This window comes from Rhipicephalus sanguineus, chromosome 2, assembly GCF_013339695.2.
Source record: "Rhipicephalus sanguineus isolate Rsan-2018 chromosome 2, BIME_Rsan_1.4, whole genome shotgun sequence".
Lineage (NCBI taxonomy): Eukaryota > Metazoa > Arthropoda > Arachnida > Ixodida > Ixodidae > Rhipicephalus > Rhipicephalus sanguineus.
The window spans coordinates 140255925-140282611 of NC_051177.1; the positions used below are offsets into that span (position 1 = coordinate 140255925).

At 45.9% G+C, this 26687-nt stretch overlaps 1 protein-coding gene across 2 annotated transcripts in view; it reads right to left on the bottom strand.

Annotated features, from left to right (window-relative positions):
* Positions 1-26687, bottom strand: part of LOC119383724 (solute carrier family 45 member 3) — a 130555-nt gene that overhangs the window by 40183 nt on the left and 63685 nt on the right. Inside the window, exon 1 of one of the 2 annotated variants that reach the window (XM_049412639.1) lies at positions 23513-23613. The exons of the other annotated variant lie outside the window; for it this stretch is intronic. The gene's annotated coding sequence lies outside the window, so the exon portion shown is untranslated. Of the gene's footprint in view, positions 1-23512; positions 23614-26687 lie in introns of those variants that run through there. 2 annotated transcript variants of the gene reach the window in all.

Genomic DNA, 26687 nt, shown 5'->3' on the forward strand with positions numbered 1-26687 from the left:
CGTTGTTCTATGTACCGCTGAAAAGCTACTACAAATTTTGTTTGGCTGCTTCATTCTCCCAGAAAAATTGTCAAGGGTATCACGTCCCTCCATGCTAACAACGGTGTCGCAACTTGGGTTTGATCCACAAAATATCTCCCGCTCTTCAAATCAGTATCCACACGCGCGCCTATATACGCAGCTGCACGCTTTGTTGACGCTTTTGCTGATGATAATGGCTAATTATGCCTGAGCGCTTTGTAATGGGTGGGTCCTCGAACCACCCGCTCGTGGCGCAGTACATACGGTGTGACGACTGGCGCGATTCTATAGGCTGCTGACACGCAATACTGCATGTTCTAACGCGAGTCCTCACACTATATAAGACCTGTACAGCGATATTTTTCCGAAAAAAGTTATAAGCATTGGTGCGGCTCTGTGGTAGAACACTCGCGCAGAAGGCGTGGTTTTGATTCCGGTTGGAATCAAAAATCAAATCAAAAATCTTTTTTTGTCGCAAAAAAAAAATATATATATATATATACACGCATTGGGGTTAGTATATACAGAAGGAGGTCCCATAGCACAAGGCTGAAAATCCCACGATTTTTATTATCTGCATCTATACCGCAATTTTCCGCTCACAACCAACGATGTTTACACCGACGCTGACACCGGAATTTCTGCGAAGCGAGCTCTTTATTGTATGGCCAAAAGAGATCATCAGCTGTAGCATCTTTATTTATCTACGTTTATTTAGCAACAAAAAAAGAAAATCTTTTATGAATGTTCGTACATGACATTGAGTAACAATAAGAATACAGAGACAAAAATGAAGAAAGAAAACATTGTCGCGTGCGCTAACGAAGGAAACGCGCTAAAGAGCCGAGAGCGTCTTTCTTTTGACCTGCGCGCGAGGGTGTGCCCTTACGTAATTAGCTACGTCCCCAAGGGCACGTAACGCGAAAGTAGAGCGACACAATATATGTGAGAGCGCGATAATGCAGCCGCCTGTGTACGAAGCCTACGCGACAGCAAAGTCAAGAAAGGCAACCCCTTTTGGTCGTGCGTGTTTTGACAGGCCCGACTCGTATATATACTTTGCGGAGTCACGACACAAGTGATTCTGGGAAGAAATTCATTCGCACCGGGCGTTTCTTGGCGAGGAAGTCTGATTGGAACAGTCGTACGTAGCCTCGTATAGCTGGTCGATTAAGTCGTCGCTCAAAAATGAAGCAACAGGAACGTCCTTACCGTCACGTGTTGTGAAAAGGCGCGCGCTATAACGGTATACGCAGGCGATTCCGAGTGCGCTTAAAATGCTCGCTTCGGCTTGCAAGCATTCCGCGGCTTTACGCGCATTTATTGATTTCTTTTTTTTTCGCTCCCCCCTCTCTCTCTGTCTCTCCCATCTTTCCACTCCCCTTCCCTTTCCCCCGCTGTAGGGTAGCCAACCGGACTGCTGTCTGGTTAACCTCCCTGCCTTCTCCTTTTCGTATTCCTTCCTTCCTTCCTACGCGCACTCCTGTTCAACGACTGTCCGTTGAAATGTCGCGATAAATCACGCATGTACGCAGTGACGTAGCTATTTCTTCCTTTACATTGCCTTCATGGAAAATCAGCGAACAACAAATGACAATTGCGTGTCACGGTGCACCGTTGTTGTGCGCGTTTATCTTGCATGTACTACATGAACTGTGTGCGTGGACACCATGTCTTGATACAGGCTGTGACAGCGTCCACTGGCTTCAATAACTGTGCATCGTTTATACTCTATTTTGGTGCCCCTTCTTTCTCCCTCTCCAGTATGGATGGGGTAGCCAACCGTAGCGAACCTAAGGTTTTAGCTCCTATTGAAATTTCATAACCACACGCAATGACGTTCCTGCGACGAAACGTGGTACAGAATTTGCTGAATTCTTCCTTCGTGTAGTTGATGCGCGAGTACGTCCGAAATGTGACAAAGTTAGGAGGGCAGGTGACGTTAAGAAGTTTTCGGGGATGGTGTGGCCGCAGCAAGCACAGGACCGGGTTAATTGGCTGAACGTGGGCTTCCACTCGCCACTTCACGTGGGCATTTGCCTTGCATTGGGCGTAGTCAGGCTGATGATGACAGAAACTGGAAGCTTAAGACGTGCGCGCCGATCACAATATAATCCTTCGGAGTGATGGATGGCTTCTTTCCGAAGCAAAACACACTCATAACGTAACGACAATCAGAAAAATAATTACACCCTCCCGTCTAACTGGAATAACTGTGCGGGAGTCAGCCCCCGTTCAATTATGAGCCAAGAGAGTCTCTCGGTGGTCTCACCTGAGCGCTTGTAACGCATGAGGTGCACTGACGTGTAACCGGTAAGTCCACGTCACTGGCCGAGAGATGCGGGAGGCTGCAGTTGACGGTGACACCGTGTGCATTGAAACTAAAATGACGGATGTCTTTTCTTTGGAGAACATCATTACTGCAGACATTCGGAAACAGTGTAGGTGATACGCGCAGTCTTCCGACAATGCCGTGATTGACGTGCATGACGCAGCGCTGCGTGAGACGGCTTCAGTTGCAGACAAAGATGTGAGTTGTGCTTGTCGCTCACAACGGGGGTCAACGCGAGGGAGGAGCTGCGCGGTTGGCAGGGGTGGGAGCAGTCATGGGTTGCAGCAGCAACAAACCATTTTACGCATGATGACGTCTAAAGCATTTTTTTAAAGAAACTCCGTGCATGAGCATGTACAGGGGAAGAAAAACGAACAAGTACACATCCTTGGCCACAGTGGCTGCTCTGTGCCGTCGAATGGAATGTCGACTCCTCATGACACCGCGAGTAGACAGAAAGTTATCCGACTAGCTAATGACTACAGGCTTCGGTGGAATGACACAGGCGTCTGTATTTATGGTCTACTTATTTCATTCATTTATTACTATTGCTCTGACAATGCATGGGATTTCACGACTCCCATGGCACTGGAAATCAGCGCGAAGAAACACGCGTGATTAGGATCCAAGCGCCGTAGTTGCACTTGAACGACAGCCAGAAGTAAAGTAGCCATAGCAAAATAAGTAGCCATAGCCATAGCAAATACAGGGTGAACGGCATACAGCAACTTTTCGGAACACGTCAACGTCTTCGGCTAACGACCTCAGAACAACAGTTTTTCGCAGCAGCCTTCGATAGTTCTAACTTTTTGTTCTCGCTGGTCGGCGCGTGGTTTTGATGTCCTTGATAGTATTTTATCAAGTTATTATTACAGCACTCTTAAGTTCGTATCCCCGAAATATCGTCGATGCGAAGCTATTCCTCCACTTCATGATAACGATCGTTGTTAGCATCGAACTCGCCACCTAGCCTGTTGAGCATAATTGAGCACAGCGCTGCCATACGACTGAAGACAGACTTCCGTGTTTTTTTAACTCGCCGTGGAGGATCAGCGAATGGCAGTGACGAATTCTGCAAGACGCTAGCAGCCGCCTTTGTGTGAAGCTGCACTCTTAAAAAAAAGAGAGTCAAAAGGGAGTCACGTCTGCTTGACTCTCTTTGTGGCAGCCGATGACCACCTTTTTTTCTAAGGGGAGTCACAATGCTCTGGTCGACGCTCCTGAATGAAATAGATGACTCCCTTGCTCCAAGGGAGTCAGTGATGGTTCTGCATATACAGGGTGGGTTTTTTTTAAAAAGAAAGCTTCACTGGCTGCGACCAAGATACAGTTCGCTTCTTTGGCTTGTGGTATACCGAAAAATTTTGGTTGAGAATATATAACATGGATTCGTAAAATGTGGAATTACGCACGTATTGTGTTATGGCTTCAGTTACGATATTGCTGAAACGGCGCTTCGAAAACGTCTACAAGTAAACAGGGTTCTTAAAAAATCTTGCCCCCAAGCGAAACATTCAGAGTTATGACAACGTTTAACAATGGCAGCGCTGACAAATTTGCGAATCTTCGCACGTTTGCAAGCGAGGTTTGTAGATTCCTACGACAGTATGTATGGCAGAAAACATACATTTATTGGTGAAATGGACGTGCATGGTGTTGAACGCACTGGCGATCGGGAACACATCTAACTCGACGGCCGTAAAAACATGTGCCGCAAAGCTGGCATGATAACCGCGCAGACCGGTTATCAAGGCGACGCTTTACCGCGTCTCCTAAAGAGCGACAATACTACCAGAATTATAGCTCGCGTGGTCATCATTTCTGCCCGCCACAGCTAAACTATATCTTCACGATAATCCGCGCGGGCCACCAAATCGCTCAGCAAACGTTGAGCACAGCTAGGCACGCACACACGGCCTCACCGCACTCTCCCTAGCCCCTAGAGCAGGGGATGCACGTTCACCTGCGCCCCCTCCCACCGTACAGCCCTTACAGACACACACAGGGCACGCTTCGCCTCCTCCACCCTGATATTATTCAATAGAGCTTTAACTATGCATGGATGTGTGTTCTATAGCACCAAAACAAAACCGAAACCATTTAGGCGTTCGTGGAGGCTACTTTAATCCAAAGCCGAAGCCATCAATACGAGACAGCCATTTTGGCCTGGCGTCGTTAGACCGCATTGTTCGTGATCCGTCTCGTTGTGGTCGTTCTTTAGTCCGCCAGAATAATCTGTGTCGTCAGGCGTGATTGCAAGTGATTGTTTTGCGTGACTTTCTTCGTGCTATGCATTCGTGGCATAGTATCGTATCGTCGGCTCGCTCTTGCCGTGTCTGGCTGATCGTTTTGCGTGACTTTCCTTCCGTGCTATGCATTCGTGGCGTAGTATCGTGTCGTCGGCTCACGCTTGCCGTGACTGGCTGAAGCAGTGTCACTCAGTGTTTGGGAAAAGCAGCCTCCGGACGGAGAAGTCCCTGCAGTAAGCTTCGTTTCGTCGTGAACTTGCCTGAGCAAGATGGCAGCGCATGACGGATCCCAGTGGCACCGACAGACGAAGCCTGTGGACGACGCTCCTACGGTCGTTATAGATTTCAGGTGAGTTCTGCCGGCTTCTGCCTACAACTCTTTTATTCGCTTCACACGTAGCTTTGCCACTTGTCTTTCTGATGTTCCAGTTGCACGGATTTTGCTATCGTGTTTCAATGGCTTGGCAACGACGAAAACCGCACTGGACTATCCAGTAGCGGGTAAAACGGAGTGGTGCGCGCCAATATCGTGTTTCCTTATTCCATACATGCCAGAAAAACATGAAATTGCGAGTTGAAATCTCGGTTGCAAGTCGAGTGTGGTGACACGTAGAGCAACGTTGCACCGATATATATTTGAAGGGTAAGTAAGATCAGCTGATCAAAATCAATCTAATGCACCCGGCCCGAACATGCCTGATATCCAGATCATGATTTTGGCTCGTGAAACTCTAGAATTTAGTGTTTCTTTCCTTTGCTACCCAGACGTTGAAACACGTTTAATACGTATTTATTCGCTGCATATTCGAACTTCTCGCCGTGTTTGCTTGTTTGTTTGTTTGTGTGTGCGTGCGTGTGTGTGTGTGTGTGTGTGTGTGTGTGTGTGTGTGTGTGTGTGTGTGTGCGCGTCCGTGCGTGCGTGCGTGCGTAACTGCTATAAAACTTTGATGCAATAGCTTTTGTAGCACGGTTTCATTTAATTGAAACAGTGGTGACTTGATCTTATGATGCTAAAAATTATCATGCATCAAACGTAAATGTGAGTTCACTTCAAAGTTGTAGTTTTTTTTTTTTTTTGTCCACAAACTGCATACGAGCATAACCTCATCCTCCTGTGATACTTGCTTTGTCTAATGTGGTGTGGTGCTAGTACCTAATAGTAAACACAACACCGGCTAGTAATAATGGCAGTAAACATACTGCTCAAACGCTGTGTTTCGTGGATATTGGATGCCTTTGTTATACCAGCCGTGGTTCAGTTCGTTATTATTTTCAACACAAAGATACAGTCTACAGTGATGTTGTGGGCAGTGGACAAAAATCCTTTAAAATGGACTTGGAAGCGTTACGCTGCGAAGCCCAAGGACGCGGGTTCTATTCCTTACCCCGGCAGCTGCATTTAGAAGGGGGCGAGATACAGAAACTCCCATGCCCTCTGATTTGTGCACGTTGAAGAACTCCAGGTAGTTGAAATTAATCCGTGATCTCCCACTATGTAGCACCGCTTAATCGCATTGTGCTTTTCGCTCATAAATCTCTAGCAATTATTGCTTCGTCATTATACCTCGAAACACTCGCTGTATCCTATTTGAATTCTATTCGCCATAGTCTGCAATGAATATTTAGCACTTTTTACAGCAGGGTACCTCATTTGACATTCTTTTACAATGCACCTTAATTGTCCCAATTTCGTGCCATAATCAGCTGTTGTTTTTAATATGTATATAAGTCACTTCAGCACTGTTCCTTTTTGTTTGACCGCTTCTCATCACCTCGATTGTTTGCGGTTTGAGGTGATGTTTGTGCTGCACAGTTTGCCCGAGTTTGCTCCCAACCCTCTATACTGGTCAACGCTGGCTGGTGGGTTGTCCTTCCAGACAAACGGAAAAACGAGACCTTTGCCTGTTGATATAGATCTGAAGAAAAAATGGCACATTAGGCCTTTAGAATAGCTGCACCTTCGTGCAGCTGTTCTGAAGCCAGGCACTAGAAGGGCACGCTCACAATGATGCGACAGAAAGAAGGCAGTGAAGGCAAGCCTAGTCTTGTCGTACATTCGCCATATTTCGTGTAGCTGTATACACATTTTGCCGTTTTCTTCGTTAAACTAATAATAACATTTGGCGTTTAACATCCCAAAACCACGATATGATTGAGAGACGCCGTAGTAGAGGGCTCTGGAAATTTCGACTACCTGGGGTTCTTTAACGTGCAGCTAAATCTAAGTACACGGGCCTCAAACATTTTCGCCTCCAACGAAAATGCAGCCGCCGAGGACGGGACTCGATCCCGCGACCTACAGGTCTTCGTTAAAATACTGCTAGTCTAGTGGTTATGGTGCTCTACTGCTGACCCGCAGGTTGCGGGATCGAATCCTGGCTGCCGCGGCCGCATTTTCGATGGAGGCGAAAATGGTTTAGACCCGTGTGCTTAGATTTAGGTGCACGTTAAAGAACTCCAGGTGGTCGAAACTTCCGAAGCCCTCCACTACGGCGTCTCTCATAATCTTATCGTGGTTTTGGGACGTCAAACCCCAACAATTATTATTATTATTAAAATACTGCTGCCATGCTATACAGGGTGATTTTTTTTCAGACAGTACATATCTTTTATAAAAAAACTCTATGGCAGTCACGCTCCAGTAGTACTCTAGTTCGAGGCGGAAATATTCTGCCGCAACAAAAAATGCGTTGACGGGACTAATTAACAAAAACCCGTTAACTAATTTTTATTTATTGACTTCAGGGCAGTTTATATTAGAAATTTGTAGTGCGTGCCGCTTTATGGTATACCCATTTTTCAGAAATCATGAAAGCTTTACATAACTCGAGATATTTATTGTGAATTTTTAAGGGCTAAATCAAAACTGATCGTGTCCGGCACACAGAAAACGCGGTGTTTCTGTTACGTCAGACCGGAGCTGCCCGCGACAAGGGAGTGACGAAATTTGAATGAAGGCGCGTCGTGGTCGTACCTTTTCGTGAAAACTGGCAAGTCATCTAACTTGCGTCAGCGGATCGCCTTAACTTTGCATGTGGCGTTTGGTGCTCATTTGTTTCTTTCGAGATGCGCGCATCCGAAACGGCAGTAATATCAACCTTTTCTTTCTATGTTTACAGATAAGTACCACACATCGCACCCAAATAATAAGCTGTTTACTTGTGTATTTCTGAATGCTTGCAGATTTTCCTGATCACATTCTGCTTCGGCCCACCTTCATTAAGCTATCATCACCTTCTTTTCACGTGTAGCTCCGAGCTTACGTAATAGAGAAGCGACGTTTCCTGCACGTCAGGCGCTATCAGTTTCGATTTCGTCCTTGAAATTCAAGGATGAATATCACGAATTACGTGTAACTTTCGCGATTAAAAAAATGTGTATGCCATAAATTGGCACGCGATACAACTTTCTAATATAAACAACTACCTCCAGGTCAGGAATTAAAAGTTAATTAATGAGTTTTTGTTAATTAATCTCTTCATTGCCATTTTAGTTGCAGCAAACTATTTCCTTCTTGACATAGAGTGTGTGCGCGAAAACATCTTGAGCGTGACTATTATACAATTTTGATAAGAAATATGCGTTCTCTAAAAAAACATCGTTCTAATTGTACGGAGGTCATGCAGCGGAAACAGTTGCAGCTGGCTAAGGGAGTAACAGACCCTCAAAGTACAGCAAAGTTAATGAGTATCCCTGGTTTTGTTCATTGCCATGACACTTCATGGAATCTGGTGTGTGAGCGCTGCCCTTGTCAGATTAAAAGGTGATCGATCTGTCTGTCATCATGTGTTTATTTTTGTGCACTTGACTATTTCAGGTTGCTTCAAGACTGCACATTGAAGCTCTACAGCTGCATTTGACCAGGAAGCCTCCTTGGAAACTTCGTGTCTCGAGGTAGTCAAGATGTGTCCAAGAATTCGGAATAGCCACGCTTAAGGTCTGGCCGTGAGTGGTCTCGAATCAGTGCAACCTGCTGTCCTTTTCGCCAGAATGCCACCTGACCCTGACATGGTCTGGGAACACGACACTGCCAAGCTCATGCACGCAAGCTGTGTCACCTATTGGGGTCCTGTATCTCAGATGACTACATGAGAATCCTGTACTACATGAGAACTACACATGTTGCATGTTTTGCGCTGTATGCCACATAAAATATGTAATGGATGTCGCAAAGAAGTGCTTGATGGCTGGCCATTGATTCCTATTCATAAAAACTGACTGCTGGCTATGCTAATGTTTATGCCAGGTCTAGTATATTGCCGCATTTGACAGTAATGAACGATGTTAGCGAAACTATTGCTTTTCATGTCTCACTCATTCTGACAGTAATGTGTCTCGCTGTATTTCTGGACGGTGTTTCTGTATTTCAGTTTTGTACAGAACTCTCCATACCACCGCTAAATATATATATTTATATATATCATACCTTATATATATAAGGTACTTGACACACGACGTACGTTTTAGCATTAGCATAGTGCTAAAACGTACGTCGTGTGTCAAATGCCTTCCTACAGTATCAGGACCTTCGTGATCTTTCTGTAGCTCTTATATTTAAGGGTCATTCCATGCCAAGTGTCCCAGACGTGGCGCTCGCACATCGCAGCTTTTGCTGATAAAATTTGTGCCTTTTTCCTGTGCCACATGGAGTATTGTGGTAAAACATTCTTGCTCGAAAAAATTTTTGACGGTCCTGGCACCCCCTCGAATTTCGCTTCTATTTATTAAACTGTACCTAATAGAAAAATGTGTATAAAATCTACTTTTGTGTGTTGAGCTTCTAAACTGCGCTTGCGCTATCGCAGAGGTTCTGTTTAGTTGTCCCATTCATTATTTCCGAATTTTTGTGTTTCACTACCAGCTACGTAGCTTCAAAAAATTCAAAAATCTTCAAAGTTCGTGAATTTTTCTTGAGCTATCTGGAACTCACCCTAACCAATATTAATAATAGCCTGATTTCCAGGAAAGTGTATTTTAGTACTGAAATGTTTAGGGGTAAAATAGACTTCAGATCTTTCCGAAAAAAAATTGTGAAATTAGAGAAAATGTACGATTTGTTGCATGTTTGACCATATTTTTCATACTGATGCGGTCAAAGTAAAAATCCTCGTCATGCGGCGTTTGATAAAAGACTTCATCGTTAAGTAATGAAAAAAGTCTTATCAAATCATTTTTTTCTTTTAAGGAAGAAAATAATTTTTGAATTTGGCCCTCCGAACGCGCCGTGCATTTCATTTTGTTGCCACTTCGCCGCAAAGCACGTGGTAGCCCTTGCAGCTGACACTCGTCACAGGCAACGGCCAGATGCGAGATGTATGTCAGTGGCTCGTGAGTGGTCGAAAGTCTTGTCACGTTGATGTCAGGGCGACGAGTAATGAATTCGCGTTACAATGTGAGCTTGCTTGGCGGGCCCAATGGGAAGTATGGACGCCCGAGAGCAGCCTATGGCGTCGTTGGCACATTGTGCTAGAGGCCGTCTGTACAACATGTATACCCTGAGAAAGAAGTGTGTACAGTGTGCATTATTTCTTTCAGTATGTGTATGCTAGTTGTGCAGACGTCCCTCTAGGACATTGTGCCAACGACTCCACATGCTGCTCTCGGGCGTCATTATTTCCCATTGGGCCCGTCTAGCAAATGCTCATTGTAACGCAAATTCATTACTCGTCGCCCTGACAGCGCGACAAGACTTTCGACCACTCACGAGCCGCTGACATACATCTCGCATCTGGCCGCTGCCTGTGACGACTGTCAGCTGTAAGGGCGACCACGTGCTTTGCGGCGAAGTGGCAGCAAAATGAAATGCACTGCGCGATCGGAGGGCCAAATTCAAAAATTATTTTCTTCCTTAAAACAAAAAAAAATGATTTGATTAGACTTTCTTCGTTACTTAACGATGAAGTCTTCTATCAAACGCCACATGACGAGGATTTTTACTTTGACCGCATCAGTATGAAAAATACGGTCAAACATGTGACAAATCGTACATTTTCTCAAATATCACAATTTTTTCGGAAAGATTTGAAGTCTATTTTACCCCTAAACATTTCTGTACTAAAATACACTTTCCTGGAAATCAGGCTATGATTAATATTGGTTAGGGTGAGTTGCAAATAGCTCAAGAAAAATTCACGAACATTGAAGATTTTTGTAGTTTTTGAAGCTACGTAGCTGGTAGTGAAACACAAAAAAAATCGAAAATAATGAATGGGACAACTAAACAGAACCTCTGTGATAGCGCAAGCGCGGTTTCGTAGCTCAACACAAAAAAATAGATTTTATACACATTTTTCTATTAGGTACAGTTTAATAAATAGAAGCGAATTTCGAGGGGGTGCCATGATTGTCAAAATTTTTTTCGAACAAAAGTGTTTTGCCACAATACTCCATGTGGCACAGGAAAAAGGCACAAATTTTATCAGCAAAATCTGTGATGTGCGAGCGCCGTCTGGGACACTTGGCATGGAATGACACACACACACACACACACACACACACACACACACACACACACACACACACACACACACACACATATTGAGAGAGCGTAGGCATCGGCAAGTTGGTAATTCATGTTTGACTTTTTGAGCGCGCAACAAAACAGGGACGAAAAACGACGCAGACACAGCGCTGACTTCCAACATATTTTTTATTTTCTACAGTGGTACATATAGATATATAGACAACAAAAAGCAACGCACGCAGGTGCATTGTACAGGAAGGCTTCATTTAAAACCACAAATAAGTATGCATGATAAGCAATCAAACAACCTGATACCGGATTTTTTTCTTCTTTAAGAGATCAAGCGGTCATTCCTGACTACCACTATCGTCTAGTCACCCTGTGGGCCTTGCTTAGAAAGTCTAGTTCTTTTTGGATAGGTCAATTGAAGGTGCACTAATGCACATGTCTCCCAAACTTGCAATCTTCGCCGCTTCAATTATCTCGCGTGTTGTTTGTGCCTGGCTCCTTCCTGTCGCAGTGCACTGCGAATACATGTGATCGCACCCACACTTCCTGCAGTGGAAAGCCAAATGTCCCACACCTCCAGTTCGCACGTTATTTGCGTGCTCACGCAGCCTGTCATTGGCACACCGTCCCGTCTGCGCTATGTATTTCTTGCCACAGGACAGCAGTAACTCATAACGATGTTGTTCTCACATTTAACAAAGCTTTCTTTGTGCTTTTTTTGGCACCTGGGTTTTTCAGAACCACTGTAGGAGGCCTTGCACAGATTATAAAGCTTGTTTGGTGCTGAAAGGACGACTCTTACGTTGGCGTTGTTTCCTATCTTTTTCAGCCTATGTGAGACATCGTGAAGGTACGGTATGACGGCGCATTTCTGCTTGACAGGCTCCGTTTCTGGTGAAGCCTGCTCCTCACCCTTGCGAGCATGTTTGACAGTCTTGAGAAGACCCTCCGCCACAGATGTGACGACATACTGAGGAAACCCCGCCTTTTTCAGGCAGTCAGCTTGCGCCTGGAAACTACACGAACACTTGTGAGGACATGAGCGGCGAAGCGCATTCATTAGGGTTAATTTTGCAATACCCCTTTTAACTAGCTTGGAGTGGCCCGAAGAAAACGGCAGAAGCGGCTTATTGGCCCTAGGCTCGTACGACCAGCAGACCTGGTCTCGCTCGAAGAACATTCGTAAGTCAAGAAAACGCAAGGCGTTGTTTTGCGGCATTTCATGCGTGACTGCGAGCGGTTGCAGGAAACGCGTGAACAGATCAAGTACGTTTGAAGAATCATTGCCAAATTCGCCTGGACTTGATTCTAGAAAGACAACGTAGTCGTCTACATATCTAAACACCTTCTTTACATTTGTGCCTGTTACTAGAAACTAGAAACAGAGCTAACAGGCACAAATGTAAAGAAGGTGTTTAGATATGTAGACGACTACGTTGTCTTTCTAGAATCAAGTCCAGGCGAATTTGGCAATGACTCTTCAAACGTACTTGATCTGTTCACGCGTTTCCTGCAACCGCTCGCAGTCACGCATGAAATGCCGCAAAACAACGCCTTGCGTTTTCTTGACTTACGAATGTTCTTCGAGCGAGACCAGGTCTGCTGGTCGTACGAGCCTAGGGCCAATAAGCCGCTTCTGCCGTTTTCTTCGGGCCACTCCAAGCTAGTTAAAAGGGGTATTGCAAAATTAACCCTAATGAATGCGCTTCGCCGCTCATGTCCTCACAAGTGTTCGTGTAGTTTCCAGGCGCAAGCTGACTGCCTGAAAAAGGCGGGGTTTCCTCAGTATGTCGTCACATCTGTGGCGGAGGGTCTTCTCAAGACTGTCAAACATGCTCGCAAGGGTGAGGAGCAGGCTTCACCAGAAACGGAGCCTGTCAAGCAGAAATGCGCCGTCATACCGTACCTTCACGATGTCTCACATAGGCTGAAAAAGATAGGAAACAACGCCAACGTAAGAGTCGTCCTTTCAGCACGAAACAAGCTTTATAATCTGTGCAAGGCCTCCTACAGTGGTTCTGAAAAACCCAGGTGCCAAAAAAAGCACAAAGAAAGCTTTGTTAAATGTGAGAACAACATCGTTATGAGTTACTGCTGTCCTGTGGCAAGAAATACATAGCGCAGACGGGACGGTGTGCCAATGACAGGCTGCGTGAGCACGCAAATAACGTGCGAACTGGAGGTGTGGGACATTTGGCTTTCCACTGCAGGAAGTGTGGGTGCGATCACATGTATTCGCAGTGCACTGCGACAGGAAGGAGCCAGGCACAAACAACACGCGAGATAATTGAAGCGGCGAAGATTGCAAGTTTGGGAGACATGTGCATTAGTGCACCTTCAATTGACCTATCCAAAAAGAACTAGACTTTCTAAGCAAGGCCCACAGGGTGACTAGACGATAGTGGTAGTCGGGAATGACCGCTTGATCTCTTAAAGAAGAAAAAAATCCGGTATCAGGTTGTTTGATTGCTTATCATGCATACTTATTTGTGGTTTTACATGAAGCCTTCCTGTACAATGCACCTGCGTGCGTTGCTTTTTGTCGTCTATATATATATATGTACCACTGTAGAAAATAAAGCATATGTTGGAAGTCAGCGCTGTGTCCGCGTCGTTTTTCGTCCCTGTTCTTTTGCGCGCTCAAAAATGTCAAACACACACACACACAGATATATATATATATATATATATATATATATATATATATATATATATATATATATATATAAAATGCTTAACAATTGTGGTGACGTGGCTAAGGACTACGCATTATTCGCAGGATGTTGTGCCTATAGTTTAGGTGCTTACTGATAAAACAGTAGGTTGTCATTACAATGTGAACATGTATGAAATGGCATGAAGTGTTTAAAACCGATTCAAAGAATAATTTTACGAATCGTAGAAATTTCAGTTTGTTTATACGATGAAGGCATGCAGACGTGAAAGAGAAGACACAGACAAACCAAACGCTAGCGTTTGAGCTGTCCGCATCTCTTCTGTTTCCGTGTTGCATGGCTTACTTTCTTCTAGAATCAACATTTTTTGTTGTTTTACGCGAGCGGAAATTGTTCTGAGACTCATCTATATAAACTTCGAGTAGTATTTTATTTCCCCCAGAGGAATCGAGTGCAGCACTGTAAAGTTGCTACAAAAACTTGTCGCGGCTGTCATGCATCCACCACAGTGTTCCTGTTTGAGTAAACCCGGTGGAAGTGCCTTGTTGAGTAACAAGAGGTAGCGGCACCAACTTTCGTCGATTGTCAGATAAAAACCCTAATGGTGTTCGCTCTGATTTGAAGTTCTTTTGAAATTCTTGATCAATCTCTATAAAACTTGTTTAGTTTATGTGTATTTGTACGCTGATTTTGAAAATGCAAATATTTTTCTACTATTATATGTCGTGTTAAGTATATCAAACATTTCATGTGCCATGTTAGGCCTGCACGAGTTACAAAGTAAGCATATCACAATAATATGAAATGGGAACTGTATGCAACATAACCAGAATGCATGTCCTAAACCCACTTAACAATAGTCATAGTATGCTGAACATTGACCAGTAAGTGTATGTCTAGCTGGTGATTCGCTCAAGAGAGTTCAATATTACGTAACTTTTAACTCAAATGGGTTTAAAACGCGAGTTCGTATGTGGGCTAGTGGGTTCATGAACATTATGCCAGAACAGCGCAGTAAACTCCTTTAAAACTATTGCATACAGTTTTTATCCCCTAACTATAGCGATATGTCGATTTACTTTGTAACTCCAAGTTTGGAAAGGCTTGCTCATCAAGACACATGAAATTTTTATGTGTAAAAACTGCGTTTTCTTCCAGATAATTGCATATTTGAAATCGCCACATAAGTAAACCTAAACTCAGCAAGTTTCATCAATATCGACCAAGAAGAAAAATAAACGCATTATTTGTTGCAGAGTGTCTCATTGAGTACCACGAAGTGGTCACACTGACTCTTGCCAGGGGAGTCATGTACACCACTGTCCTTAAGGACAACGGAGTCAAAGGAACGCTCCAGTGGGGGTCAGCGTTACCATGGCAAAGGGGTCACCCTGACTACCTAGAGGTACTAGCGGGAAATAAAAGGTAGTCACGTAGACTCCAGCGTTGGGAGTAACGTAGACTCTCTGCTTGTGAAGAAGGGAGTCGTTGGTCTGAAGAACGAAGGGAGTCGTTTGACACCCCAAAAGGTCATCATATGTGTAGCGAGGCGATTACCACCCAAAGGTAGTCAGTACAGACACCCTTTTTTTTAAGAGTGTGAAGTGCGAACGGAGGAACATTCTGTAGCGTACGCATTGCTTCTCTCCGATGATGGCAGTGAAATAGACATACTTTAATGACCAACTCAGCTGTTCTTATATCCGTGGTATATCTGTACAAGGATTAATTACCGAAATTCAAGGTACTACAGCATGGCTTCTTCTTCTTCTTCAGTGGTTATTCAGGAAAGGAAAAAGGCACCTAATTTCTGTCTGCCTATAGGCGACACGGCGCAGTGCCTTGTAGGGGTGGGGGTAAGGAGGGAATAAAAGAATAGTAGGAAAATAGAGAGAAAAGTGAGAGGAGCACATCCATCCAACGAAGAGAAAAGAGGACAGGAAAGATTGGGAAACGGTCACGGGAGTTCAGGGACGGGTCCGCGAAACACAGCTAGAGGCACAGTGCACAACATCGACGAAACGGAGAAGGTCCCGACGATGAGCGGCGCACGGCATAGCGGGCGAGGAGTCCGTCACGGGGCGCCGGCCAGCGAGAGGTACGAGGAGTAATCCAGGACATCGCGGCCGGCACGTCCGTCTTGCTTGAAATCAAGCGAGCGAATTCCTACAGCATGGCTGAATAGGACATGCGCGGCTTGCTAGCATTGCTATGGTAATCGAGGTGAGAGGTTTGTATATTCTCCAGTTCTATCTTATAGAGAACATACAGTCAGTAAGAAAACAAGAAAGTTATCTGGTTCACTATGTCCCACGACGACATTATGTGTGTCTCTTCCGCTACGCGGGGATAGCGCGCAGAAAAAAAAAAAAATCTTGCGGAACGGTAGACTTTGCCGCTGGTTTTTTAGATGTCTCGCACACTACGAGGACATGCAAAGTTATGTAAGTCGCGGCTTCGGCTTTCACCCATGTAAGCGATTGCGTGGCCATCAACACGACACGAAGGGGCTGGCAGCCATGTATTGAAAGAAGTCTTCAGGATCAGAAGGTAATGTGCATGCCTTTGTCGATGCGCAGCATAGCGATTGTCCGTCACTCTGAACCGAGCGATGTATCTTTCGTACCGAGCTACTTACGCTAGAGACGCCTGTGGAATCCACTGCTTAGAGGACCCGGTTTGGTCGTCGATGTACGCTCCGAGCACGCCGTTATGAGGCAGTTCGCTGAGCACAGTGGCCCGTGCGGTAGTCATCTTACGCGGACGAAATCGTGCTGGCGCTAATAAAGCCAGCCACCTGGACGCGACGGACCTTGCGAGGGGAAACGCAGACGTTCTGCGGCGGCTAGAAGACATAAACGGGTGCGGTCACCCCGAGCGAACCGCGGCCAACAAGAATCTCTGTGTTCCGTTGTGCAACTCACCTATAACGACATAGTGTAGGATGATCAGCGCAAACTTGACTCCCGCAAACACTCACACAAACACTCACTCATCCACCCGAGGAACACACACGACACTCAGCACTATGTCGAATAACCAACTAGCCCAACAAAAAGTTTTATTGAGTTATTCACCTATAACGATCCGCGATCCTGGTTTCCCGGGTCCGGTCCGTAAGTATCCCGCGCTCCGGCAGTATCGACGAACAAGCCTCTTGATAACACACGTCGCGCGAATGGTTTTCGATCTTTGGGTAAACACTACACCGGAGCGACCATATCGCGGGAAAGTGATCGAGCACACGCGAAAGATGGCAGTGTGCCGAAGTGTACGCTTACTGCTATTGCCTACCTGTCCGCACTCATTACCAGGTCTGGAGCAAACAGTTCAGAGTTCGCCGGTGTACCGCGTCGGCTTGCCGAGCATTCTAGCGGCTCATGAGCCGCTTTGTAAGTAAACCGCTTTGTAAGCTCTATCTCTCTTCTGTTCTCCAATGTAGATGAAAAGTATTTAACGTATACGTATAAGCACGGAAGAATATGCATAACTTACTCGTTACATCTTTCTAATCCCATATTTCCCCACCCCAGTGCAGGGTAGCATACAAGATACTACCATCTGGTTGACCTCCCGGCCTTCCTCTTCTCTCTCTCCACTCGTGACATACTGATTCTGACCTAACATCAAGAAACTAAACAATCGCAGCCAGCGGAACGTGCTAATTATGGGCAAGGAAAGTCCATTGGGCTTTGATAACATCGAGGCAGGTATCAGCGCTTCCTGCCACAGTGGTGGCGCACGCCCGAGCCTCTCATGAGTTGATAGCAGCAGCGTGTGACGTTGACCGGCGCCGTGTCTCGCATGAAGGCAATCAGCAGTTGTTGAACTCTCTTCCTGATTGCCGCGGGCCCTCCGAGGAAAAATACGTTTTTAGAGGTCCAGTGCGTAAAACCGTATTTTTGGGTGCTGTGAGAACCACTGCTGTTCTTTCCATTTTTTTCGCGCTCAGCGCACGAATTGGCTGCTACATCAGCGTGCGGCTGTCCCACTCGTACATTACAATCAAGATAACGAATGTGTAGATTCGCAAAAGCCCACAACAAACCCTTGCGACAACAATGAAAACAACAGCTTTAGAACGACCTATGCTGCACTACACTATATATCGGGGAGGAACATTACTAAGGTGGCGTCAACACAACACATGAAGACACGCGCATCGCTTTAGAAGTTTCAAAAGCAAAATATCGGATTTAGAGTACTTCTACGGCAGCCGAGGCTGAAAGGTCACGTGTAATTCAGCCAAATTGGGGAGACACGCAAAACCGAAAAATAAGAGCAAAGGGAAAGACCACGCTGTGAGCTGGCTTGGAAAAGCCTGGTTGCGTGACGTCATGCTCCTTTGTGTCTATTTTCTTGCGCTCATACTACCAGGGCTGGCCTCACACCGTGAAGCGCCTTGTGCGGCTTCACACCAACCCTGTCAGGCAGCACGTCAGTAGTGACCCAAATTGAATTAATCGTTCAGCTCGTTCAGCTAATAACCGCATTTCAAAAGCGAACGGTGACTAAGCATATTGCCACGCGCGCTTAGTTCTCTCATTTTTTGTGGGTGAAGTGCCATCACCTAAAAATAAAGGAATAAGCGCGCGTGGCACGAAGTCTCACGTTTGCGCTCGCCTCTATCGGTTGTACTTTAACTTCTTGGAACATGTTCACCCAATAAGTCTTTGCGACATGGCGTCTTCATCAGAAGACGCGACTTACTGTTGCCATTTCTGTGCACTAATTGGCAAGAAAGAGGCCGTAAACACTGAGCTAGTGGTTAATTAACCATTTCTCTTGCCTGAAGGACCTCCAAGTCACATCCGGTTGAGATATCTTGCTACACAAGATCGCTTTGGTGAAGGCACTTGCATGTTTAATGAGACGTTGGACGTGGGGCGTTTCGGCAAGAATTTGAAGATATATTATTTTTTTTCTTCACTTTTTGTAAATGCTCACCGCCCGCAGATAACTATCGCACGTAATTTAAGTGAGTCATCAAATTCGGTTTATGAAAAAATATAGCATGAATGACTGTACAATAAATAGACAATTATTTACGTTCTAATTACAATTAGCTGCTGTAAAGTATATTGTAACACTCTAACACTTCGATTTGTCTTCAATTTGGTCTCCAGGACATTGGCATCAAATTATATGATTTTCACGCATTTATACACAGTCGATCAACGGCTAGTGTCGTAATGGGATCAAAAGTTTAACATTTACTTGCTTGAGTTTTGCGTCCGTCACCGTCACAGCCACGTGACAATACGAAGCACCGTATATGGGCCTGTGTTCACAATGATTAGATTCACAATGATCAGATTCAAGATTGCTCAATGCGCCTTCATTCCCCAAGTTCAGTCTTGTGCGGCAGAACTTGAGATGTGTGAAACAAATATATGTTATATAGAAACATTTACTAATACATTCACAAATATGGCCCGAAATATAACGTTAAACAGCATGACTACGATGTGCCGAGCGCTGCCGCGTAGAAGCTGAGATTTGAGCGCGTGTTCAAACCTTTCCGTTATAAGAGTTGAACCGCAAAAATGTGTTGCTTTGTTGAGCCACCCACTGCTCCCATCCTTACTTATAATTTCTGTATGCATGGGAGTACAGGGCGCCACACTAGCTTTTTATCAGCCAAGGACCCCATTTCCAAAATGACCGGTAATAGGCAACATAGCCACACATCAGGCGCTGCCTTCCAATCAGAGAGCAAGAAAATGAGATGAATATACAATAAATAGTTATCAAGGCCCGCCGTGCCAATCGCTCTTGAGGGTGCCCTGAGACCGCCCTAGCAGCCCAGTGCTACAAGGCCAGCATTCGAAACTGATCAGCTGAAATGGAGGTTGATGCCAGCGTCTGAAGCACCCGGACGAATTGCGTCCGAGTGGTTGAAACAAGTGCCCCAGTCAAAGTACATACGTGTATAAAATTTCCTCGACGTAGAGTAGACTTCGACGCAAGTCACGCGAAATGTAGACTTGGCTTGCGTGCGCTAAATGTGAACCGAACATCGCAGGTTCGCGAGCTCACCGACTTAATCCACGATGTTCATCGATCACCTCTCATTGCTTCTCCAGCGCAGCAAGAGGCGCTGAGTGATTCTTTTCGTTTTCGAAGATTGCGTCGCTCTGTGAAGACTGAGACTAAACGCAAGTATGGCAGCTACATTCCTCCAAAAAGGATCTCTACAAATTCGATATGCTTTGAAAAAGACTGAATAAATGCCTGATCTTCAGAGAGCTACAAAAGAACAATATGCCGAAGATTCGTCCACATTTTCGGACATTACCAGAATAGAATGTAATTGAGACGCAGATACGATACTTGTAACGACAACAAGAGCGATGTGGCCTACAGGATTTAAAATGTCCATAATTTTCGCATTGTCACTCTGATAGCTGGCTGCTCAGCGCGATGGCATGGGCTCCTAGGAAGTGATAGGAAAGAGCTTGCACTGGACATACATTACCTTGCACAAATAATTACAATAATAACAATAATAATTCCTGGGGTTTTACTTCCCAAAACCACGATATGATTATGAGGGACGCCGCAGAGGAGGGCTCTGGAAATTTCGACCACCTGGGCTTCTTTAACGTGCACCTAAATCTGAGTGCAGGGGCCTCTAGCATTTTCCCTCGGTCGAAATACGGTCGCCGCGGCCGGGATTCGATACCGCGACCTTCGGGTCAGCAGTGGAGCACCACAACCATTAGGCCACCGTGGCGGGTGCATCTTGCACAAAGCATAACAGACAGCGTACAGACAGGAATAAGGAAGAAACTCTAGGAACGCTGATGTCCTAGCGCTGCGCTCGAAAACTACGACGAGTCCTACGCGAGCTTACATTTTCTCAATAAAACGCTCCCAACAGAATACCCTGCACGCTGCCCATGGTGCTCTGAGAAACCAACGCAAGTGCACACTACTTGGACATTCCGGGCCATCCCCGGCCTGTTCCCCATTGACCAAGCGAGTGTGGGAGCAGTTGCTGGCCAGCGATAGCCTTGACGATCAGTTTGACCGACGGGGCACGCAGGGCGGCAACTGCCTGTGGCGTCCTGAACTGAGGGCAGCCAGCACTGCTAGATGGGGCTTGCGTACCAAACAGGCCCCGCACCACCAACCCCTTTCTGTCAACAAAAGTGTTTCGTCTACATCCACGGCATGATAAACGCAGCACTTAATTCTAACGGTCGCAACCGTGCTCCCAGCTGGTCTCCAAGGTAGAGCCGGTGAATAGTTTGCTGTAAGCAAAGAAATTTACGAAATAACAGTTTTCAAAAGCGTATGTATGTTTGTTCTACTTTGTAGTAGGGCACGCACAAGGCATCTCTTAATTTAATATGGATGATCATAATGTATCACGGCAATATAAGGCTTCAAAGCACGCTGCATTACATGCATCTACGGTCGATACATCGACCGTGCCGCAACACGTCGTCATACAGGTATGTTTACTCAGGGAGTACCATCGCGGTACACCTCCTTCGGTACACCCTTACGCAAAAATGATCCATGTTCTTGCGTATCTCAGTAGGCCACAACATAGACGAATTGAATCAGGATCGTAACCAAATCTCGGCCAACGTAGCGTGTTTAAGAGTGCAGTCGGTCAATAACAAAGAAATTCTACTGAAGAAAAGAAATAACGGAGCAATCTATGAATTCGGCCGTACGTATCTACGAAAACGTTATTCTATTGCTGGCACCGGCGCATATACTATATCGCGTGCAGCCTTCGCTATGCCACGGCCGCTGAATAAATAAATCATTGAGCGGCCCTGGCTATCCAATCTATCGCTGGAAATGAGTGAACTTAAGAATGGAAAGAAAAAGAAAGCTCGAAAATACACGTACTAGTCACTTATTTTTTACGGCGTCTCAGAAAATAAACGCTCTAATAGTGCATACAAAAAAAAAAGAAAAGCTCCGAATGCTTTTTTTTTTCTTTTCTTTTTTACAACGGAAGCAATGAATAATGCATGAGCGCCGTTAACGTCAAAGCGGGTCTCGGAGACGTTGCCTGCGTACGCCTCCCACGCCAAACTGCGCTCCTATAGTGGGCACATACCATTCTACAGGATTGCTCACGTATTTTTCCCTACGGAATACTTGCAGAAAAAAAGACCGGTTTACTATACAGCGGTTTCGTACCACGCTTTTAGCGCCATGGCCTGCACATACTTTAGCGCGAGTTGCTACACAGACGTTGCTATGTAGACACCGGATTGAAGGCACTCATTGTGAGTTTTCGTTGGAGTGTTTTGCGCGTAAGTCGGCCATTGACATCGTCTTGTATGACCTCGTGGCGTTTCCACAGACTAATTTTTCAAGCGAAGCTTGATAAAAGTTACAGATTTTGGTTGTGGCGGCGGGGTCATACGCGACGGGGGCATTCCTATTAAAGAAATCCTGCTGCCGCCCCTGCACGTCAGTCAATGGATTACGCTGTCATTGATTTCCTTTTAGTTGAGACAGAGTGAAGTCAAGTTACCGGGAATCGTACATTTGTTTACGTACTTCTTCCACGAGAGCTATCCTTAGCGGCACACTTGTTATGCATGTGCATATTAGATTATTTCATTTCAGCGTTTAACTTCATCCTCAGCTCTTTATATACGTAAGCAAAAGTACAACTCATTCGAACGGACGGCGACGCAGCAGTTCCAATGGTGGCAGCTTGGGCGAGTTCGCATCGCATGATGCCTGGGTGTTTTAGCACAGATTGAATAAAGAATAAACGGAAGAAGGAAGCAGCAGTAACCTCGTCCTGCTGTCGTTTAGTTCTTGCATCTTTATCTCGTTTTTTGCTTCACTCAAACTCACGTGCAGACCTAAGCATCTCCTAGACAACGCAAATAGCACGTCCGTCGGAAATCCAAGTGATGCAGGTATCATGCTAATATTGCCACTGTCTTAAAAAACCAGGAATGCGTAGACGATTTTACATGAGACACATGGGCGCCGCCACCTTGGACCGTTAAGCGAATGCTTTCTTATTTTTGTGTATCGCGACGCGAACTGATATACGGTCAGGAAACGGCGAATGCGCCATCCCAACCGTCTTCATTCGCATGCTTCTACCGTAGCACTGTTCGTTTAGTTGTTAAAGATACGAAACTGCAGAGCTGCAGCCCGATATGAGTTAACTTTTTCTTTATATTGACATGATGTAAGGAATATGTTGGTGCACAAATAGGGCACCGGCTACTCCTGAGCTCTCAGATGTGTCGAACGTAGAAAACATATGGTCCAAAATTTCAGAGCACAACAATTAGTAGGCTCCCCCTTTGAGGCGCTGCTGCTTGGTAAGCAGATAAAAAAAATTGCGGCGTATCAATATAAAGTTGGAAAAGCTTGGTGTGCACTTATATATCCATATAGCATCTCGAGCGATGCAGTCAGTGGCATTACAAGAGAAAACTATGCGGCAAAACGTGCACCCGCCGTGACCACGCTCCATGCTTATGACGCAAAGCGATCTGTTTTTCTCTTTCTCATCTTGAGGCGTACAGAGATGCGACAGGCTAAGGTGCGCGCGGCCGCCTTTCGGATTACCGCCGCGCAGCCAAACCCGCCTAGTGAGTCCTGCTCGAAGCCGTTCAGCGACATCGGCTGGTTGGACTTTCTTTTTCTTAAAGAAAAAAGAAAAATCGCGAGTAGTAGAGGCAGACAGCATTCGCGGCATACACGAACGGCCAATGTCCCCTTGCTCGCGAGGAGTCAGAAAAGACGACGACGACCCGCATACCTCGTCGCGGTCCTTCCGTCCTTCCTTCCTTCCTTGGGCGACGGGGCGGTGACCGGGTCCGGAGCAAACGACAACACGACGCGATGTGAAGAGGCGACGGATCTCCGCTAGCGTAGTCATGTTACGAGCAGTCGGAGCTAAAAGCGGGAGAGTTAAGTGGGAGAGAGGGCAAAACAACAAAGAAAAAACGAAACTAAGCAGTTTCAGCCACTGCCGTTTGCTTATACGCATCGCTGAGTGAGAAAGGGGCGGTAACGGTACCCCTGTACTATATCGGGCCAGATTCCTGAGCTGTCTCCACTTGCACCCACGGCGGATCGTGTATTACACGAGCAGCAAGCTATGGCTCGACAGGCGTTATGGCTGCTGCGTTTCTGCACAGCGCAGCGCTTCAGTTACGCATGACGTGGTCGGGGCCAACCGATGCATCACCCCCTGTTTTCATTTATTTTTCGTTTGCGGTGGATGTCTATTCTGCTTAGTAGGGAAACACGGCACGAGGCACTTTGCGATTCACGCAACCACCATAGATCACGACGTCTGCGGAGTTCTCCGAAGAGCCAGGCGCGCCCTGTAGCCTTGCCACGACGACCAAGGCCTCCTCACGCTGGCTCACTTAACTGCGTGACAGATTGCGTCAGCGAGCCTTCTTCTTCCGACGGACGCACTCTACGAACCCTTCACCTTCGGTGTGTGATCCCTTTCGCGCTCACTTACGCGCCCGCTTTAAGAGTCAAGGTCGCGAATGTGTCGCCGATATTTCAAACGCGCGGACCGTGGCGGTTCGTTCTTATTCGAGAGACGAGACCTTGTAGGATGCACGGGTTAGCAAAGCACCGTCGTATGCATTTTATCACGACGCGTGCCAGACAAAGTGCGCGCGTTGCACGTTGCACAGACACTGGAGGCGCGCGCATAGTGTGTGGGATACGCGGTCCGGGAAGGTAAACCTAACATGCACCTCATCGGGAGCAATCACTGTGCTGTGCTCTTGCACGCGAGCGAGCTACGGTGGTGTTTGTGCCAAGCAGTAGCGTAGGCAGAAATTTTTTAGGGGGGGGGGGGGTTAGTGGGGTTCAACGACACTTTATGTACGTTCGTGCTTGCGTTTGTATGTGTGCGTGTATGTATACACATGCAAAGCTGAAAAATTTCGGAGGGGAGGGGGTGTTAGAACCTCGTCAGCCCCTCCGCCCCCCCCCCCCCACCCCCACCCCGGAGCGTTGCCTAGGACGGCAAAGGGTTAAGCGGAGCGATGAACAGAACAAGTTTGCTGGCATAACATATAATCAGAACGCGCAGGACAAGGTAAGTAACGTAGGATATGCTGACAATGCTGATGATGATGACATTCTGAGCGGATATTTGGAAGCACGAGCATTTACTCACCAATGCGAGGGAAGCCCGTGCCGACTATCAAACCTGACGAAGCATCATTACGCGCGGCGGTAGACCGTAGAACACCCTTAGCGAACGCTGCGGTATTTCTAAACGAACGACGACACTTTGTACATGTACCTACGTAGTGTTAATATTTGTCCGCCAGATAGCCGACGTGTACAGACACTCCGCTCACTAGAGTCTGTCTTACGAAACTATCAGCGCGAAGACCTCAAGCAGCAGGTGTTTCCAGGAGAGGCGTGGTCGGCGAATAAAGGTGTACTTGCTACAACAGCAAGGAATGAGGGCAAGATAAATCGGAACTTAAACATCCGATTAAAATATAACGGCTGCATACGCGGCACACCCGTCGCCGTTTTACACATTTCGAAATTTTGATCTATTCGCCTTCTGTAGGTAGTAGGATGGTTTTGACAGAAGCGTTGAAATCCCTATTTACTGCACGCCGCTGCTTTAATTAAGACCCATCGGTTTCATTCGACGGCAGCCCCACTCAGCTTCATTGCTCCTCACGCTGTTGCTAAATCTCATCCGAGATTGCTTACTGGAGCTCACATATTGTGATTGCTCTGTGAGGTGAGCACATCTGCACCTGTAGTTGTAGTGCTGCGCGAATGCGTCTCCAAATATTAGCTGCGTGCCCTTCTTGTTTTTCTTGTTTTTTTTTTAAATAATACTGGCAATATTTTATTCTTAAATGTTACTGGGAACGTTAAATAATAATTTATTGAACTTGCCCAGTAACGACCGTAAAGTCTTTGCGCTGGCGCACGCCTGATGTTTACTGATAATAAACAATGCAATAAACAGTCTACAGGAGAAAGTACAAACAAAAAGAGCAAGCATGTATACAAACAAGGAGCCAGGATGACAAGGCAGGAATACAATAACACAGCACGACGAATATATACGAACAATGATAAATAAAATCGCACGCAGCAAGACGCAAGGTGGGCTGAAAAAGAAAAGACGACTTTAAGGGCTCGCTTTTCTTTGTTGGGCGTACAATTAATTCGAAGGTCGCAGGTTCGGTCCCTGCCGGCGGCAAGTTACCTTATCGTCCACGTTTACTTTGTTCACATTTATATCCTATTTACTGCAAATAACATCTATAATTTCATTGGCATTATTGTCTGTTAGTTCTCATTAATATTAGGTAGGCTGAAAGAAAGAGGAAAAAATTATTTGTGCAACGCTTGACATTACGTTACAAGAGCGCAAAGCTCGGGGGAAAACAGTGACTGCAGTCTATGAAAAACACCGAGGCCAAGAAAATAAGCATTATCGAGACTTCGTATCCTGTGGACAGTTTGCTGTTGGTGGAGGTAGGCACGCACATGGAACGCTCTACGTTCTCTGGTTATCCTTCGCAGAATTCGAAAATTAATTCAAACTTGAGAATTCAGGGCTGGTTATAACAAAGGGAACGAGTTTGAAGAGAAATAGAAGATCAGTGCGGCTTCGTCGGCGGTGAAGGGATGGCAATAACGATAATCCAACAATGCCAGAACAAGATCCAGAGTGATTTCTGACGAAGCCGAGATTACATGTTCAGTAAATCACCCCATTGGGCTAGCTGGTACAGGTTGAACAAAGGTTTGGGAACAATGCTTTGCATATGTGGTTGAAGAAAAAAAAAACACTTACGGAAGGTACGAAAAACACAGCATGAACGGGTGGGCGAAAACTAAAACGTGTTTAATATTTTTTGATACTCCACCTGAGGCCGCGCTCCAAAAAAAGGAGGAGGAGAAACGAGGGAAGGGGTAAAAGT